The sequence below is a fragment of the Mastomys coucha genome, unplaced genomic scaffold, assembly GCF_008632895.1.
Source record: "Mastomys coucha isolate ucsf_1 unplaced genomic scaffold, UCSF_Mcou_1 pScaffold14, whole genome shotgun sequence".
Lineage (NCBI taxonomy): Eukaryota > Metazoa > Chordata > Mammalia > Rodentia > Muridae > Mastomys > Mastomys coucha.
The window spans coordinates 41,398,551-41,419,350 of NW_022196896.1; the positions used below are offsets into that span (position 1 = coordinate 41,398,551).

The 20,800-nt window shown below is 40.0% G+C and overlaps 2 long non-coding RNA genes across 2 annotated transcripts in view; one reads left to right on the forward strand and one right to left on the reverse strand.

The window, feature by feature from the left end:
* Positions 1-1,773: 1,773 nt before the first annotated feature.
* On the reverse strand, positions 1,774-9,533 carry LOC116088176. Its single transcript, XR_004117804.1, has 2 exons — positions 9,427-9,533; positions 1,774-2,173 (listed from the first exon to the last, which is right to left on the reverse strand). It is a non-coding gene; the product is annotated as an uncharacterized LOC116088176 (long non-coding RNA).
* A 110-nt stretch (positions 9,534-9,643) lies between these two features.
* LOC116088173 overlaps positions 9,644-20,800 on the forward strand; it is a 17,742-nt gene continuing 6,585 nt past the window's right edge. The window contains exon 1 of the long non-coding RNA XR_004117800.1: positions 9,644-9,868. This is a non-coding gene — a long non-coding RNA (uncharacterized LOC116088173). The remainder of the gene's footprint in view (positions 9,869-20,800) is intronic.

A 20,800-nucleotide genomic window follows, 5' to 3' on the forward strand; every position in this document is an offset into this window, starting at 1 on the left:
TCTATTGCACTGTAATTTCCAAGCATACACCAACAATACCCACTTTTCTGACTCTTATACTTTGAGAACCCAGCAGTCTCTAACAGATGTTGAGGGACTCAGTCGACTAATCCATGCATTTAACTCATTTTTTAAGCATTCTTATACTATTTTAGATTCAGGACATGTATAAATTATCTCATGAAACTTAGGTTCCTGAAGAAAAGGGCAGAAAACAAACACATATATGAGAACTAGCCCAATAAAGGAATTCCTTTTCCTCTTTTAGAGAACTGTATTCTCCTCCACCCCTCAGATTTAAGTTGGGAAGCCATACTATTACTTTCTTGTTTATGAAAAACATCTGAGTAAATATTATCCGTGTCTTCATTAAAAGAATAGTCATAAGTATCAATGTAATTACTATGATGTCACCATGATATCTTTATTCCCCCAATTCATGAATAATTTAAATGTTGTTATGTGTGAGGAAAGGCAGGCTCAAGATCACTATTAGTCCTTTGCTCCATCTGTGAAATATCACAGTAACTACATTTGGCTTCACCTACCCCATGCATCAACCCATGACTTTCATTTAGAAAACATTGTCTAATTGGTAAGGTTTTCTGGGAGATTGTCTGTTGCTTCTGATGAATCCCACAAAACTCAGAAATGGCTCAAGAATGATGTTATGGTGAAGCGGGCTGGACAAGGAGCAAAAAACCGTTTGCATCCTGATTCTAGATTTGTCAGTCAGCCAAATTCACAGTCACGGGTGGTACCACTCATTTCGCATGCTCATATTCCAGTTGGCCATGTGTCCCCATTTAAAAGGGGCATGTGAGCAGTTTAGACTCTAGCTGCCTGTTTGCTCTTCAGTTTTAATAGCCTATGTATTTCACCCACTGTATCATTTTTGGAAGAAATTGAAAGAGACTATAGGCATGTGGTAATCACTACCACTGGTTTTAGCAGACTGATTAAATCTAAGGAACTCCAGCTCATAATTTTATGTGATCCATGGCTTTGATGCTACTTTAAGAAAACACATCTTCCTGGCTCCAATAAGTTCTGATGTCCTCAGTCTACTCTGATTAATTATCATATTCTTCCCTTATTTTTAAGGGACCATCCTTCACTGTAGATGAAGCTGGCCTGGAATTCTCATTGTAGCATGGAATAGCCTCAAACTTGTGCTCCTCCAATCTCAGTGCTTATATTATGGTGTACACTACCATACATGACTCCAAAACAAAACTAAATAAGAATATTCTAGCTGTATTGACAACTTTATATAGGAATAACATTTTTGCATACTGTGTAAAATTTATCTTTGTGATATTTAAATTCTGATTTCTCTACCCTCTTATTTTATTTAAACAAGGACACAGCATTGTAATGCTTATACCAAGAATCTCGGGTCTCTCAAGTTTGTGTAAACAATTCTTACCATTTATTCTCGGCCTTGTCAATAAATGCTGATCACCCAATGGCTAGGTAGAATAAGACAGGGCATCCACCAATCAGAGGAAGCAGGGAAGGAGAGGGAGAGTAGGCACTTGCAGTAGAGTAGGCAGGATGGAGGGTTTAGAGACATGAAAGATGGGTCTGAAGAGCCAGATCAATAATAACATGCAAATATCATAGAATGGGGCTGGGAGGTAGCCAGATCAGCATAGAAAGTAAAGGTAGACGGTTTAATTGCTCAGCTATTGAGGCACAGCTTTAAATAAATATTGATTTATCTTTGTGATTACTGAGGACTAACATAAAGAAATACAGCTGCCAGATTAATTCATTGTTTATGTTTATATTAAGAATAAATAATTTACAATTTTACCTTAAAATTATATTGTGCTTTTTGATAACTATCTGCATAGAGAAACTGGGGCAGAATTTTACTTGTCATGAATGAAATTAAGGATGTTAATTGTGGAGGTTTGAATAAGAATATCTCCCCAAAGGCTCATAGATTTGAATGAGTAGTCACCGAGGAGTGCTCTATTTGAAAGGATTAGGAGATATGGCCTTGTGTAACACTGAGGGTGGGGCTTGAACATATAAAAGTGTATGCCAGGTCCAGACTTGCTCTCTCTTTTCCTGCAGATCAGGGTTTATCTCTCAGTTACTTCTCCAGCACCATATCTTGCTGCCATGCTCTCTGCCATGATGATAATGGACCAAATCTCTGAACCTGTAAGCAAATCCCCAATTTAGTTCTTTACTTTATAAGAGTTCCCATGGTCATGGTGTCTCTTCAGAGCAATAGAACAGTTACTGAAACATTAATCCTGTTTAAATTAGATTTGTTTTTTGGGTATGTTGTTTTGTTGTTTTGTTATTTAAGTGAGAGTAGGAACCTTCAATCCCAACTCCTTAGCTTCTTTCTCACTGGTCCAGCTAAATCAGCTCCAAGACTCAATCCATTAGAGACAAACACTGGCTTTGCTACCATTCTCTGAGTGAGCCTGAGACTCTCTGCTTTAACTATCAATGTTGTTGTTTTAAACCATATACTGCGTCTTTCTCTTTTTTGTGATTTTATTTTTTATTAGATATTTTCTTTATTTACATGTAATATGATTTCTCCTTTTCCAGTTTCCCCTCAAAAAAAAAACAAAAACAAAAACAAAAACAAAAACCAACAATAAAAACAAATGCCTGTTCCCTCCCCTCTCCCCCTGCTCGCTACCCCACCCTCTCCCGATTACTGACCCTGGCATTCCACTACACTAGGGCATAGAACCTTCACAGGACCAAGGGCCTCTCCTCCCATTGATGACTGACTTGGCCATCCTCTACTATACACATGCTGCCAGAGCCATGAGTCCCACCATGTGTACTCCTTGGTTGGTGGTTTAGTCCCTGGGAGCTCTGAGGGTACTAGTTAGTTCATATTGATGTTCATCCTAAGGGGCTGCAAACCCTTCAGCTCCTTCGGTCCTTTCTCTAACTCCTTCATTGGGGACCCTGTACTCAGTTCAATGGATGGCTGTGAGCCTCCACTTCTGTATTAGTTGGGCACTGGCAGAGCCTCTCAGGAGATAGCTATATCAGGCTGGAGTGCCCTTCCTTCATTCTCTGCTCCATAGTTAGTCTCTGTAACTCCTTCCATGGGTATTTTGTTCCCCCTTTTAAGAAGAAATGTAGTATTCACATTTTGGTTTTCTGTCTTCTTGAGTTTCTTGTGGTTTGTGGATTGTACTTCAAGTATTCCATACTTCTGGGCTAATAATTACTTATCAGAGAATGCATACCATGTGTGTTCTTTTGTGATTGGGTTACCTCACTCAGGATAATATTCTCCAGATCCATCGATTTCCCAAAGAATTTCATAAATTCATTGTTTTTAATAGCTGAGTAGTACTCCATTGTGTAGATGTGCCACAATTTCTGTATCCACTCCTCTGTTGAGAGACAACTGGGTTTGGCAACCAACAAATTGGGAAAAGATCTTTACCAATCCTATATCTGATAGAGGGCTAATATCCAATGTATACAAAGAACTCAAGAAGTTAGGCTCCAGAGAAACAAATAACCCTATTAAAAATGGGGTACAGAGCTAAACAAAGAATTCTCAACTGATGAATACTGAATGGCTGAGAGGTACCTAAAGAAATCTTCAACATCCTTAGTCATCAGGGAAATGCAAATCAAAACAACCCTGAGATTCCACCTCACACAAGTCAAAATGGCTAGGATAAAAAACTCAGGTGACAGCAGATGCTGGAGAGGTTGTGGAAAAAGAGGAACACTCCTTCGTTGCTGATGGGATTGCAAGCTGGTATAACCACTCTAGAAATCAGTTTGGCAGTTCCTCTGGAAATTGGGCATAATTCTACCAGAGGACCCAGCTATACCACTCCTTGGCATATACCCAGAAGATGCTCCAACTTGTAATAAGGGCACTTGCTCCACCATGTTCATAGCAGCCTTATTTATAATAGCCAGAAACACTGTCTTTCTAGATCTGACAGGAGACTCAGGATTATCTACACTACTTCTATTTTCTTCCCAGTCACAGTCATGAGTTAGGGTGGATGACAACCAAGAGCTCTAGAATACATGCCACTCTGAAGCATACATGGAACTCATAGAAGTGGAAATCCCATTTGCTTTTGTTTCTTTTCTTGTTTTTTCCCTTATACGATTCTCTCCATTTTCCCCCCATTGATCCTAACAGGCATTGCTTGCAAAGGCCAGTGAAATCTAACCAGCCATGTTAATGACCACTAGTGCTAATGACTTGACAAATAATGAAGTTTCCTACATAAATGCTCAGTATTGAAAGGGAAACTGATTTTTAAAAAGCCAAAATTTGAAGCAGTTGAGATCAAAAAATGCCCACAGCTTGTTTTTGCCAGCATCCTAGAACCCATCCCAATATTGAGAGTGCATACAAAGTCTGTGAGTGAAGAAGAAAATCCTACCCTAGGTCAGTCTTTGAAACATATAGCAGCAGTTTAAGTCATCAGGAATGCCCTCTCCCCTACAAGGGGCAAGGCACATGTAAGCAAGGAAAACTAGACACCCACCCAGCCCTCAGGACATTTTAGACCCCCCTTAGTACATTTATAAAATGGAACTGATGTAATTTCCCCATAAAATGAATATATAGGAAGAGGTTTTTCTTCCAAGAACACACAGTAAGACAGAAGACAGAAAGTCTAAGAATTGTACCAGATGACAGAGGCAAAGTTTTCACTGGCTTGCTCAGTAATGTGGTTTAAATTAATTTATTCAGTGCCTAATTCTTTTATAAAAACAATGCTTCCGGTTTATTTTTAGAGTCATCTCCCCAGAAGTCTTGGAAGTGTCTCTTATCCATCTTATATTATACCACAAGAAAAGTCAGAACTTAATTAGAGTATTATAGCCTCCATTTAACACAGAGGGATGGAAAATAATCAAATTGAGATTACTGTTGAATCAGACCAAATGCCTACACCATAAGGACTAAACATATATAATCTCTGAGATCAGGAACTGGGACACACTAAGCTCTCTTTGTCTATCAGAAGAGAGTTATCCATAGTAAGTATCCACAGAGATCCAGATGAATTTAAGACTTACACCTAGCAGACAAATTGCTAACTCTTCTATGTCTATAGTAGCCTAAGTCTAGCTGCAGTCCCTTACAAACCATTGTCTATGAAGAAGCCAGGTACTGTGATGGTTAATATTGATCTGACAAGATCTAGAATCATGTAGGAGACCTGCCTTCAGATATACATGCAGGTATGTGTGCATGCACATACTAAATAGAATTTAATAAAAATATATTTTAGCATTACTTATGTAGGGTAATGATACATTCTCTCCCAGCACTTGGAAAGAAGATCAAAGTAGGCATGGTGAGTTTGAGATCAGCTTGGGCTCCATGAGGAGATACTGTCTCAATCAACATCAATAATACAAAAGAAACTAATTAAACTGAAAATGTTTAGAAGGAGAGATTTGTCTTGAGGTCTGGCTATTTCAGTCCATGCCTCCTTTGCCCCATTGCTGTGGTTCATAATAAGGAGCGGTATTTTAGAGGGGAGTGAGGCGGGGCAGAGATTCTCACCCAAATGCATCCACAGACAGAAGAAGCAGTCAGAGACAAGATGACCTTCAAAAGTATGCTTCTAGATACCTACATCCTCTAATCAGGCCCTGCATTCTCATAAGGCCATTGACTTTTGGACCCATCAGTATATTCAGAATCAAAGTGGCTCACTCATATCTCATCTCAGATCATCTAGTTGGAGGTGAACCCTTTCATATGGTGAGAATGCTTTATACACAGACCAGAGCTAAGTGTATTCAGAAGTTGTTCAGGAGAAATTTAAAAAAAAAAAAATCAAGCACACTCAGGGGCCACATAGAAGGCAAGGCAACTGCAATCTCAAATTTAGAAAATAATCTTTATGACCAAGCAAATAGCAATCGTGTGACCATTTATTTACATTTGGATTGTAGTAAGATATGGTTTTAGAATCAACATGTTTGAAAATTTGTAACCTCATGATTAATACTTCAGAAACAAATTAAAAACTTTTTGTTGTTTATCATTCTTCTTTGTGAGACTGTTTCTCATATACAAAAAAAACAAAACAGCAATCTACCTGAATTCATTCCAAGTAACAAGCCAGATGTGTTCGTTCAAAATTTAGCTCACTGGACAATTGTGATGACTTGTGATGTCTTTCAGTTCCATAGCATTCTAAGACGGCTGGAATTTAACATTAATTATGCACTAACAAAAGTTTAGTCACATTTTGTATTCATTATTTGGAATGTTTTTCTCCTAGGGTTCCCATAATATGGTAGCTAAATATAATAAGCATCTGTTTACTGGGTTGAGAATAGATAGTATTGAACATCTGTTTAACAGATGCATAATTCTTTTTAAGTGCCGAAAGATTATTTTCTCTTGGTAGCTCTAGAGCACAGAAGCTGTAAGATCCATTTTTCCCTCACCAGAATAGACATGATGGGAATGCTTAACATCATGTAATAGGAAGGTAATCTGAAGAAAACTGCCTTTTCTGACATATCTGTAAGATTAACTCATGGCAATCTCATTACTTTATTATGAATCTCAAGGAAAGATTTCATATAACCACTTGGTACAATACGTGTTCTGATTAGTGCATTATGGAGGCAAGAGCACCACATGATTTTTCACTTCATTTTTGGATAATCCAAGGTTATTTGTCCTTCAGTTGCATTCAGAACAGTTTCTGTGGCCTTCACTACATATTTAATGAAATACCAGTCTTTCCTCTGTGTTAGCGTCACAACATTCTTCCCCTAGACAACAGCTTCATGGAGAATGGTGAGGAAGCAAGTACTACCTTAGGGCCATATGCTAGGACAACAGCTTCATGGAGTATGGTGAGGAACCAAGTACTACCTTAGGGTCATGTGCTAGGACAACAGCTTCATGGAGTATGGTGAGGAAGCAAGTACTACCTTAGGGACATGTGCTAGGGATTTAGATAAATATTCCTATGTTATGGTTTTAAATGTAATTTTAATGTAATCTCCCAATTTGTTCTCAAAGACTATCTTTAAATTATATTCTAGATTTCAGGAAGGCTCAATGACTAATGGAGTTTGATCCAGAGGACCCTTGTGTTACAGGCAAAGAACCAGTGCCAAGTGGTTGCTCTCTGGCTACCACTCCTACACACACATGTACACTGATATATACTCATACACATCAAATAAATGTAAAATAATTAAAAATAATAAATTTAAACTTAAGTAAATTTAATGAATATGTACATATACACAGATAGACAAACTAAATAAATGTAAGAAAAGTTTAAAAGAAATAAATATATAGTCTAACCTAAAACAAAGGTCTTAAATATGCTTAAATATTGCTACAAAATCACCATGACCACACTAAAATTGTTTGATAGCTCATTATGATTGATCGAATTCTCATAAAATCTCCCTTAATATGTATCTCAGCAGGGCCTGAGTGGATTATGGAGGCAATATTGGCTCTGATACAGGAATTGGGGCATAAAAGACTAGTAGGCGAGCTCTGCCGAACCATCTGGGAGGAAGCGAGGAGGCAGAGCGGGGAGCAGGGAAAAGTCCACTAAGAACAGGGTTACAACAGACGGCTATGGTGTAGACAACTGGTCTTAGAGAATGTGGGCTTAAGAAGAACTGGAGAGCTTCCCTGTCACTGGTTGTATGCAGGACCTTGGAACTCTGACCAGGTAGCTCTATAGAGATACAAGAAATTTCCTCCCATACAGCCACAGACATTAAGCCATCACAGCCTTGAGCAGCTGATATTCCCCAACCCTGGAGAAAGGATACAGTGATTCTGAATTGGTCCAGGCATGTGTTGACCAGCAATATACAGCTTGGGTTGAAATTCTGTTCTATGTATTAAACTGTTTAAGTACAACTTGGGAATAATATATTAGGTCTTTTATCCAAACAAATGCACTTTTCTACCTATGAAAGAACTTGCTTTGTTTTTAAGGTTTGTATGTATCAAATATAGCTGTCCAATAAGGATAGGACTCAGCAATAGACACATGCTCATCTACTCTCAGAAATCCTCTCTGGACTCCACTTATTCTCCTATTCTCCCCTGGAATGTGGCTTCCCAGTTAGAAACAAAAGTTCCCAGCCTCTTTATGAACATGAAGAGTTATATGAATAAGCTTTTGTAATGGGAATATGAACAGAGTGCCTTGGGATAGCTTCCTGCTCTTTAAAAATTATAGGTCTTTCCATTTTCCTCTTACATCAGACTAGACTCCCTATCACAGAATGGGCCTAGAGGCCTTATGCTGACATCAATGAACATTCCTCCACTTCTAGCCAACTTGCCTGTCCTTGACCTTATACTAGATGTAAGGGTCTATTATCTGTTGGAATCTCTATTTTTAGCCTGCTCAGATGAGGTTGGCTTCTTACCTAATTCATATGAAGAGATTAGTTTAAGAAGTGTTTCATAGAAGACCTGGAACTGGAAGAGCACGCACTGTGTGATCATCTGTAGCGAGCAGGCTCCCTTGCCTTTCTCCCACGTAAGAATGGCCTGTGTTTTCTCTTCTGTTCCCAGGGCATTCCCATAGCCATGAACCTTCTGTGTCTACTCCATTTTCCTAGGATTTGTTTTCTCATCTTCTTATAAATTCCATAAAGTTTCCAACATCTTTTTCCCAAAATGTATCTTTTCTGGCAGCTTAGTGATTGATCTGGTATGCCACCAAGGTATTGACTCATAACTGTGCTCATATGTGTCATGTGATCAGTTTTGTTGTTGTTATTATTGTTTGTGCTTCTGAGATGATAACCAGAATTGAGCTGAGGAAATCTGTATACAGATTTATATCCCCAGACCTTGGGACCCCTTTTATTCAGACGTACATGACTATCCAAAGACAATCTGAGGATAACAGTGTATTAAACATATGAATATACAAAAACCTTTCTTTAACAAAGAAAATTGTCTCTGGGTGTTCCCTTGTTTACTCTAGGTACTACTCAGAGTAGAGTCCCAGTGGCTTTGAAAGACATCACATTGACTCAGAACCTGAGGACTTCTAGTTGGAGACATGAAGGAAAAGTACTCTGTTTTCCCACAGAACTCAATAGCTCGCTCTCTCTGCCATTTCTGGGTGACTGCCAGGAGGCAGCGAAACTCTAGCCATGCCTAAAACAGTACTTAGAGAGCAAGCATTTGGGAAAACTCCACCAGGATATTTCAGTGGTGTTCTTTGACATTTTCATAACCTATGTGGAGTCTTCTTACGTACTGTCAAAGCTAGAAGTAGTAAATCTGCTCTCTTAAGGCTAAACATAATTTGGTCATAAAATCTTCTCTTTAAAATAAGCATGATGGCCATTTAAAGACACCCTTCATTTTCCAGAGACTCAGAGCTATAAAGCTGTGGTAATATACTGTCGCAAGTGCTAGACACAGACCTGTTAAAAGCTTCAATGAATGGCTTGGGGTCGGAGAAGAGTAGTGTGTCTCAAGGCAAGCAGCCTCCGATCATATTGTTCAATTGAGTGTTTCTTTCTCATTCCCCTTTATAAAGCCATCAGTAATCTCTTATGTTCCAGAAGAACTCTTCAGAATGCAAGTGTTTGTGATAGCATAAGCACTGTTCTTTTTTTTTTTTTTCAGAATCATCCTCTAGACATATAGGAGAGCTGCCTGTGATTATGGTACTCGGTATAGTGTGTGGACAGCAAAAATGGCAGCATGAAGTGAAAAGGAGCAAAGCAATCAGTCTTACTTACTAAATTGTAGACAAGAAGTAATTAAGAGAGCTGCTAAAGTATATAGACGTTTCAGTTTTTCAGAGTTGCAAAAATCATCAAAGAAGCAAAACTAAAGGTCGAAAGGAGAGAATGTCACCAGGTAAATATGAGATTCTCCCTGTGTGTGAGCAATGGGTCAGTAAGACAAACTGCCAGAAGTGGGGGAAACTAAGTCAGCTTGCACTTTACGTTCCACATGGCTGATAGATATGGGGATCAGCTATGATATTCTCCTAGGTGTCTCTAGATCATGGCTGGTAGATATGGGGATCAGCTATGATATTCTCCTAGGTGTCTCTAGATCACACAAGACAGCATGGTCCTAACTGTGGTTTGAGCTTTGCTGTTCCAGCCTACACAGAAACATTCTGGGCTGCTCTTCTGCCATTAAGTAAAACATTCAGAATGTTGTATTTAATGCAAAATTTTTCTTGAAAAAAAAAAAAGTTTCTCTGCTTGCTGTGCCTCCAGCAAACACAAATACATTGGTAAGAAATGGATCACAGTTGGGATGGGTAGTCTGAGAGTCAGCCATCTGGGACTTCTGCAGTCTGGTGGGCTTTGTTTGGTTTTTTCCCCTGTTTGCTTATCTCTTTGCGACTGCCTGTCAATTCCTATGGTGGCGACTTCAGGGCAATGGTGGTGCAGATGGTCCTTTCACCACCCTCCTCATTTGTTAATTCCCAAAGCAGCTCTGGCCTCTCATCAGTGACTGACTCTCCTCTCCAGTCATGGGGTATCTTCCATTGGCCATTTCTTAAGGCTGTCTCTGCTCCAGGGAAAATTTCATTTTATAAATCTCTTCTTTTCTGTTCTCTTGACTCTTCTTGCTTTTTCTCATTTTTCAGGAAAAGTCTGATAACATGTGTGTACATAGAGATATACAAATACTGTCTGTGTGTCATTCTATGTGGCAAATACAGTCCATAGTCCTTAAGTGTATCATATACCTTATCTCTTCAGCCTTGTAACAGCACAAGAGGAGACCTTGTCCTGGAGTGTTGATAATTCATCAGCTTTTGACTCTTATTGAATGTTTGTAGTTGCCAGAATGCTAATCCAGGAAACTAAGACTACAAGCAGATCTTGAAGTCAAAGATTTTTTTTTCCCCAAATGAAACATTATTTACCATGTAATGAACACATTTTTCTACAAATAAGGTCATATTTTATTTGTTAAAGATTATTATGTTTCAACAAGTACAGAACACTTGTAAAAACATAATTAAGAAAGATAAGATTGAGGGTCTATGATAAAGTGAGATCAGGACAGAAAAATGTAAGCTGATAGATCTGGCAAGAGAGGCTAGGGATATACATACTGCATGATGGAGGAACTTGGCAAGCTATTCTTAACATGGCCTTTATGTGGAATCATTTGAACATGCTTTCTGGTTCTCATGTCAGTCCTCAATAAAATATGTTGAAATCAAAACAGAATTCATAGCTCTGGATACCACATTCAAAGTATTCCATTTTCTAATAATGCACTATTCCTGCAGTTGTAATAGAGGTGAGCCAACAGTCGTCCAAATGGTTTCTGCGATGGTTTAACAGTAGCCATGCTGGAAGCTAGAACTCATTTGACTCTCCATTGATGCTCCATATTTCAAAGCTTGAGGATTAGTCACTTCACCAATGCTTTACAGCAGCTACCCTGTCTACAAGAAATGTTAATTTTGGGGCTGTTGAGATGGCTCAGTTAAGTAAAGCCACCTGCCATCAGGCCTGATGATCTTAGCTCGACCTCTTGAATCCGGATACTGGAAGGAGAAAATTGACTCTTTTGAGTTATCCTGAGACTTTCACACATACACAGTGACATGTCCCTCTCCCCCTATAAAAAATTAAATTAAATTAAAGGAAATGTCACCTTTATTATGACTTTCAGAATATCCATCAGCATGCTTCCTTAACTTAGAATAAAACTCATGACTGTTATTCACTGTGGCTCTATGGGTTTTTGAAATCTGACAGCACCACCTTAAATATGAAGAAAAGCAAAGATGACAGTAAGTCATTGAAAGAAAATTTGTGAGAAAAAAGAGCAAGTGCAGTATTTATTTACTTGCAAGCAAACACTGAGTGCTTAATCTGCCTGAGAAAAGGGGGAAAATTAAAGAGAAAATTACTTGAGAGGAGTCCTTGGTTGATCCTGGTGGGAGACAGTGGAACGTATTATAAAATTCTGTCTAAGCAGTCACTGGGAATTCATATGTCAATCCTATCTGCACCTCCAACCTGGCATCTTCACGTTTTCACAAGAGAGCATAGCAATATTACAGCACTTGGACATGCCAGTCTTGGAATCATTTTCCTACCACAGGTTCTGAAATCTTAACTTGATCATCTGACTTCCTGAACCTTCCTTTAACACACAAAGATAACATTGTGCAGAAAAAAATAACTCATGGTAAAGTTACTCAAAGTTCATTATTATCTTTTGCTTTTATTATAACATCTAAATGACCTATGTAAATGATAAAGCTTTGACTTGGTTAGTGACCCCTTTCCTTCTTGATAATTATGCTCTAAAATATCTACTTATTCCTCTGAATACTAAGACAATATTTCATTGTACCAGGCACCAGTTAAGTATGTTTAGCCTGGTACCCAGTGTGGAATATAAAGTTAAACCTACTTTACAGCAATAATAAATTTTCTATGATTAATTTTTGATGTTGGGTTGCAAAGACTTGGTCAAATAAGATATAAATTGCCCAGAACACATAGACTGCAGACAGACAGAAATGATGTGGCAATTCAATATTCCAAGGAGGAAAATGATGAAATAAATGGACATTCTTTTATTCTCACAAGTAACCCAAGGGCAGAAAGCAGGACGCATCTAAAATCCTTATGGCCATGAAAACCTAGTTTACCCTTAGTTTCTAACAAAGGGCCAGGAAAACACGTGGCTTCCCAAGGTCACACAGTGGAGAATGGGCAGCCTTTGAGAACCACACTCTGATCCCTGGAGCAGCTTAATATCTCCTCTATACCCTGAGTCCTCGTCATAAAAGTAGTCCAATGTTTGTTTCCAGGCTGTCTGGTGCCTGCACTTGCACTTCATCCTATAACCTTGCCATCATCTACTCTTCGCATTCATAGAACATAAATACCTCCTAACCCTGAGCAGATAACATCTCATGAAAAGCTACAGCAACCTCACAACCAAAGAATGTAGCTTCTGGATGCCTGCCTCTCCCTGAGTCCAGAGTGAGCATGGACAGGATTCCACAAGGAAGTGGATGTTGGCTACATTCATGAAGCCACTGCTAAAATGTTCCCAAATGGGATGAATCAGATGTGAGGTGATTTTGCATGAGAATGTGGTCTTGGAATCAACACTGTTACCATCAATATTTTTAATTCAACAAGCACCCATTGAATATGTAAGGTGTTTCTCATCTGAAACATGAAGACTTCTCTGCTCCTGGCCAAAGTGAGGGAATGTAACTGTGTTTGCTCTGGTAACACTCCCTGGATGACCTCAACATCTCACTTCCATCCCTGGTTCTCTACCCCATTTTATTTCTGTATTGTTTGTTTGTTTGTTTGTTTCAAGACAGGTCTCTCTGAGTAGCCCTGGCTGTCCTCAATCTGTAACTAGGCTGGCCATGAACACACAGAGATCCACCTGCCTCTGCCTCCTTAGTTCTGGGATTAAAGGCGTAAACAACCACCATTTTAACTTTGCCAGAAATTCTTAGGAGAGCTAGGCTGTAACTCAAGAGCTTTGGGGTCTTCTCTGGCTTGGCTATTCGTGTCCACAGGGCTCTCTTTCTTCTCTGGACATCAGCTCATAAGACTAGCCCATTGAGAAACCCTCCAAGGACTTCCCAACACATTTTTAAAAGTATTCTACCCTCTTTGTTGTAACCTCCACGACTGATGAGTCTGGCCCCAGCATTTACATCTGGCATCTCATAGTGAGTTCTGCCTTGTTTGCCTGTCTATGCCACCCAATCCACCCTTCTTCCCTTAGATCCCAAATGAAAGGTACTTTGGCTCCTGCGTGGAGCATTTCCTGAAAGAGTTCTTTCATCTGAGTAATGTTCTCCAATTACCATCCAGTTGCACAGACCTAAAGTAGCCATCCCATGCTCCCTGGTGGTCTAGCCACTAACATTCAGCTGTTGTGCTTTTCTGGCTCATTGTTCCATTCATTGAAAATCAAATGCTATAAAGTTACAGTTGCACAAGATGAATGCATTCCAGAAATTGACTGTACCACATTTTGCCAGTAAATGACAATATTGTGTTGTATACCAGAAAAATCTGCCAAAAGGATGGATCTCCTGCTTAGCAGTCTAGCTATAATCAAGTTCAATTGAAATAAATTAGCTACCCAGCTCTGTGCATTTTGTCACCCTATTCTATTCTGCTCATCACACCCAAGAGAGAATACTTTCTAAGCAGAACACAATGCAAATTTTATCTGTTCACTGTTGCCAGCACCAAGAAAGAATATTTTAAAGTTTCTCAACATTCTTAGGTTTTTATCGCTGTGATAAAATACCAAGACTAAAAGCAACCTGGGGAAGAAAGGACTTGCCTCATCTCACATGTTGTAGTTCACTATCCAAGGAGCTCAGGCCAAGCAGAAACCTCATGGCCTGATTAGCCTGCTTTCGTCCAGCACCCAGGACTCCAAGCCAGGAATGGCACCACCCACAGTGATCTGGGCACCCCCACATCAGCCATCCCTCCCAAAAATGCACAACAGACTTCCCTACAGGCAAATCTTGGAAACATTATTCAATTGAGCTTCCCTCTTCCCAAAGGACTCTAGCTTTTGTTAAGCTGACATAAAGGTGATCATCACAAAGTCACCTTAACAACACCAACAGAAAGTGCCAATACTAACCACTCCTTTTAATTTAGCCCATCATATATATATATCCAAGCTGATATAAAGTCAGCACTCAGGCAACATAAGTCATTAGTGAACTGTTTTCATTCTTTTCTTTTGAAATCTTTGAAATCTGGCTGTAACAAGCTGACAGCACAGTCTCACTAGGGACACTAATGATTCAGGCAAAAATGATTTAACTGTATTTTGAATCCATACAATTTACAATTTAAATAGAAAGTATTCGGGCCCAGTACTTTCAAATGCACAAGGGATTTTCCCCAAAAGATGATGAAAAAACAATGTCATCATCATCAATAATAATAATACATTAGTTTTCCTAAGTCACACTGGCCACCAAATTGAACAGCTCAATACTAATATCTCATTGTGCATTGATTGTTGTTTTCTACTAGCTTGTATATTCCCTCTTATCAGTGAACACCCTACTAGATGTGGTGTTCACTACTTCATTTCCAGTATCATGAGCAAGGACCCACACAGCAGGCAAGAGTTGCTTATCATGTGACCAATGAAACCTCCAAGGCAGACCTCCATGCTTTTTTTTTTTTACTTTTTTTTTTCTTTTATTAGATATTTTCTTTATTTACATGTAAATTTCTCCATTCCCAGTTTCCCCTCCAAAAAACAAAGAAACAAACAAAAACAACAAAAACAAACCCCTGTTGCCTTCCCATGCCACTTCCCCATGCCTGCCACCCCGCCCTCTCCCACTTTCTGGCCCTCGCATTCCCCTACACTGGGGCACAGAACCTTCATAGGGCCGAGGTCCTCTCCTCCTATTGATGATCGAATTTGCAATCCATGGAGGTGTCTGATTGTTCTGACCTCCATGCTTTTAAACTACTCAGCACTGCGACTCAAATCACAGACCTCAGATCACGCTGTCTGACTTTGCACCAGCCAGACTCCTTACTAGCTGCAGAACTTCTTTCGCCTTTCTTCCCCTCACAGAGCCTCAGTCCCCTGTTCTGCAAATGAGGGAATGGCTGTACCTGAGGCAACGCTGAGGCCTATGTGAGCTGACATTTCTACAGTGCTTCCATGAAGGCCTGGCCCTAGCAGTGCAGTGGGATTAAGCTCATTACACCCAGTCCAGGTTCTTCAGCTTGTTGGAGATTTACTTGAAATATGTACCTGTGTCAGCTCAAGGCTGCCACTCTGTTAGCCAAGGCACAACTCTGAGTATTTGATTCTGGCTGCTGTCACTCTTCCTAGCTGCCCATGACAGTTCTAGCAATCATTCTTGATCATCGACCTGGGCCACTCCCTAGAGTAGATTCCCACTCATGACCTTGGTCCCCATGCCCATCTCTCCTTTGCTGAAAAATGGCAAGGGAGAACAGTAGCTGTCTCCCAGTTGTGTTAAGACATTGCTACTTGCCAAGTGTATCTTTAAGATTTGTGCATACAATACTGTGTGGATGCCTGCAAGGCAGCTGGCTTGGCATTGGGTTGGTATTATAGCCACAGACAGTGCAACTCTCTCCCTGGTACTGCTCGTGATGGCCTTTGCCAAAACACGTCGTCTGGCTGTGTCCATTCTCTATGTCAGTTCACTTCTCAAAGGCCCATGGACTTCCCTTGGTTTCTTATTCCTACATTCCCATGGTTGCATATCTCTGAATATGAATGGCTGACATACTCTAAATCATTTTTATGAGAAGAGAAGCTTGGCGGTTGTGTCAAAGTCAGAAGGTCACTGCTTGTATATTCATCATTTTGAAGAATTCACAACACATCCTGACATACTATGAGGGCTTGATAAATATTTGTGGGTAGGAGAACGAATGGCTTAAACAAATGATATTTTTTTAGGTCCCATATAAATCAACTGGATGAATGGCCATCATCAGTCTAACCCTTGTCCATGTAGCATGAGGATTATAAAAACAAGCAATTTGAAGACCTTGGATTTGATCCCATTCCAGTAGGCAGAGGTGCTGGGGGACACATAGGAGACTATGAGGCATAAGAGGCCTAAGGGAGCCATGTGCATGGGAAGCTAAGGGTTGCAGACAGGTTGGAGGCAAGGACTGGAAAAACTGAGTCCAGATTATGTCTCCAGGGCTTTTTCTCTGTAACGTAGGGCAAGGCCCCCTCTCCTCATTCTGTGCAGGTGAACTAGCCTGTCCTTTCCCTTCCCTGCTTAGCTCTCCTGAGTCAAGAGCAAAACGCTGGCACTCATAAACATAGCTAAGAAACTCATGTTTTCACAGGTGTTGTCTTTAAATATCTCACCAGAAAGGAAAGACATGTTTTTGGTGTGGTTTCTAGGGACTAACTTCATTTTTCAGTCATGATGGCTCTGAAAAGGAGGCCATGCATCTGGCTTAAGAGTGCCTTATACGGCAGTCTTGTTTTATTATATAACAAAAGCTCTTCTCTGTGACTGTAAGAATGTGAGCATTTAAAATAAGCAACTCGCAGTCATGTGTCAATCTTCCACTCTAAAAGCAAAAAGTAGATTCCACAGGAAGAGGTGTATGTTCCTGAGATAGCCATCTGCTGATGAGAGGAGAGATATTTTGTTCAATGGCTGAAATAGAATTAAGCTAATTAGCTTCAAACAAAAACTGAAACTTAACAGACACAATCAAACATCTTTGTTCTGACAAGGACTAAGGCAATCAAGTGGCCAGGGACCTCACTTAAAGATGTCCCTCAAAGCTGAACTCATCCACCTTACTTGATTTTCTCTCCAAGACAGTTGTTTTGTGTTGTCCTGTTAGAGACTAAATTGTGTTTCTTTTCAAAGGTGTGTTGAAATATAACACCAAGCACCTCAGACTATGAACATATTTGAAAGTAGAGTTCTTGTAGATAGAGTGAATTTGGAGGAGGTCACATTGGATGCATGTGGCCTGTGCTGTAGCTGGATCGGTACCCCTACAGATTGAAGAAAGACAAAAACTGTGTGATCATAGGCGTGAATGAGTCTGTAAGCAAAGGGATGCCGGAGAGTGCCAGCACACTACCATAAGCTAGAATATGCGGAAGGGTTTCTTGTGGGTTGATGAGAGCATTGCCACATGATACTGTGCATTTGGACCTTCCAGATGGATGAGACAACACTATTTCCAATGTTTTAAGTCACTGACCAAGCTCGCTCAGTCCGTCCACAGGTTCTCCAGTGCAGGAGCAAGGATTAAAAAGAAAAAAAATTAGACAACATTGTAGCATGACCCCAGCCAGTCCTGAGGCTGAGGCAGGTTTATTTTTTTCTAATCTGCTTTTATACCATTTTAATTACATGCAAGTAATAAAGTCAAGCAGTACAGTAAACACAAATCATCAAGGAACAAGCAAGGCGATGAACAAAGTCCCGTGATCACTGTTTCTAAGGGCTTATCAGGATGACCAAGATACCTGAGCCTACTTCCCTGTCCTAGCCCAAAGTCACATTCTTGCCTGAAGTCTACTTTTTTGTTCTAGCCTAAAATTAGATTCCTGTCTGAGCTTACTTCCTTGTCATGGCCCAACAGCTTTCCACAAGGCATGGTTCTAGTTTGACTCTGAAATGCCCTCCCACTGGCCTGTGTTTTACTCCAGTCACTGCTACACTTAGAAGGCTATTGTTACTTTAGGAGATGGGGCATGCCTGCTAGGAAGTATGTCACTAGAAGCAGGTCTTTGTAGGCTATGCTTAGCTAAGGTCCATGCTGGATTCTTTGCCCTTATCACCCCCCCCACACACACACACACACACACAGACCAAGTCTCTGGGATTCCTTTCTCTCACAGTAGTGAACTGTGAGTCTGTGAAACCTTGCAACAAAATAAACCTTTTAACCCTTAAGTTGCTTATGTCAGGAATTCAGGCACAGCAATGAAGAAGTAACTAACACAGTCACTTGGCTATGAAACTTGATCAAGACCATCCTTGGAAACTAATATCCTTCGCACTCTAATAATGCTCATCCCTTCCAGCTTCTAAACACCCATTATAATGAGTTGAGAGATGCCAGTGGAAAGATGATGGTCCTCCAATAAAATGATGCAGTTGGAAGGACCATCTTGATGACATAGGAGCAAGCAGAACTAACCAAGTACAAGATCCAGGTTCCTAAGGGCAGAAGTGAGAAGGAGGGTCAGCACAGAAGATAGGAAGGAGCTAATCTGCAGCAAGGACAACGGATTCCATGAAGAAGGCACCAGTGTAGCTTGGAAAGTGTCTGTGAATGTTCTGCACGATTTTCTCAGGATATACAAAGTTACCAAAATTGGGGGTAGGGAGAAGGAGGAGGAAGATGGGGAAGAAGAAAAGAAGAAGCAGGGCTAGGGGAGGAGAAGGAGGAAGAAGAGACAGTGAAAGGAAAGGAACAAGAGGCTTCTTAGAAAAGGCTGTATGTATAAGAACCACAGCATGCTATGTGCCTTAAGGTTGTTCATTTGTTTGTTTCTTTGTTTGTTTTTTAAAATCATGCACCACAAAGAAAAGTACAAATAAATCATCTCATCATATCAAGCTTTAATATAACTTTAAAAGTGACAGGAAATTTGTTTTAATAACCATGACTTCACAAGGTGGCTTGTGTCTTTAACCCCAGGACTCTGAAGGCAGAAGTAGATAGATCTTGTGAATTCAAGGCCATATTGGTCTCAATAGCAAGTTCTAAGCTGGCCAGGACTACATTGTGAGGCCATATCTTAAGAGCAAAATAAAATCTTATAACCATGAGTTATGTTAGGGGCAAAGGCCCAAGCATTCTTATTCCTTGAAGCCTAGACACAATAGCCGCATTGAGTTCAAACTGAAATCTGCATCCTTAATTAATATCTCCTGGCATGGTTAGGAGTCGAGTAACTCCGTGGCCTGGCAGAGATTTGCAGATTTCTTGTTTGTCCAAGATTCTATGTGTAGTTATAAGAATTGGAGACAGTGGAAGACCTTACTTTTTTTGAAGTACATAGTATTCTGCATTCGAGTTAGCAATGGTTTCTCTTATAGGAGGATGGTATACCCAGAGCTATCCTTGTTGCTAGTGGCTTCCCAAGTCACAAGACTTTGTTACTCAGTGATGTAGCTGTTCCATCCTATTAGAAAACAACCATAGGACCTGCCTGTTTCAAACCCACTTGGTGTCCATGCCTGGCCAATGGTTGAAGTTTGTCCTCAATGAGATTTGAGAATTTCTGTCAGACTTATAGGAGGTTCCAAGCTGAAATGTCTATGCAGCCACTTGTAGCTAAAATGCAGCACTTTTATTCTGGAAACAGATGCTAATCCAAACATGAAGATATATTGAAAATGTTTCAAAGTACATCTATCAAGCCTCCTTTGTGATACACATTCCATAAAGAACTAGTTTTTATATTTTTTGTTTTTCTGCGAGCTACACAAGATGAGACAAGAACATCTTTGTTCTCTCTGTGCTGTCCCTGTATCTCTGGATGGAGCAGTTGAAGTGGATGGACAATTTTCAGCCTTCAAGCCCTTAACTTTACTCACACAGAACCTGAACTGTTATTGCAGAGAGCCTGCCACCATTTTATGGGTGATAATGAAAGACTATTGCCTGGTTCAATCTCAAACTATTCATCTCTTCACTTTGACATTCTCAATTGTGATCACCTTAACTGAGTCATCACTGACATAAGTCTTAGATATAGCTAAGGTGCATGATATGGTGTTTTGCTGCCCAACTGTATTCTGAAACTACCCAGTCAAGCTACTTATCATGCACTCTCATTAAACATTTCAACTATGCAGTCCATTATTGGGAGCTGCAGTGACCATGTTCTGTATCACCTCTCTTCAATGTATGCCTCTTAAAACTGACAGTGTGTTGACCATTTGGCAAACAGCCCCCCATTACCCACTGTAGTGTTTTCTGCTCTCTCCTTTCTCCTTTCAGCACCGAGGATTAAACCCAGAGCCTCACACATTTGCACATGCTAGGCAAGTGTCTCACCACAAAGCTATATCTGCTGTCTCCACTTTGGCAACTTTTATGACAGATTTCTCAGTCATATTTTTCTAGAACGGCAATGAGGTGGGAGGCTCTGTACTACTATCTTCTGGATAAACACAGGTGACATTTCCACAGTGATACCTGTGTAACTTGCTCCCATACTATTCTTTTTTTATCACTTTAAGCTAATTTATTAATTGCCTCAATACAATAGGGAACAATAGGATGAAAATAAACAGAA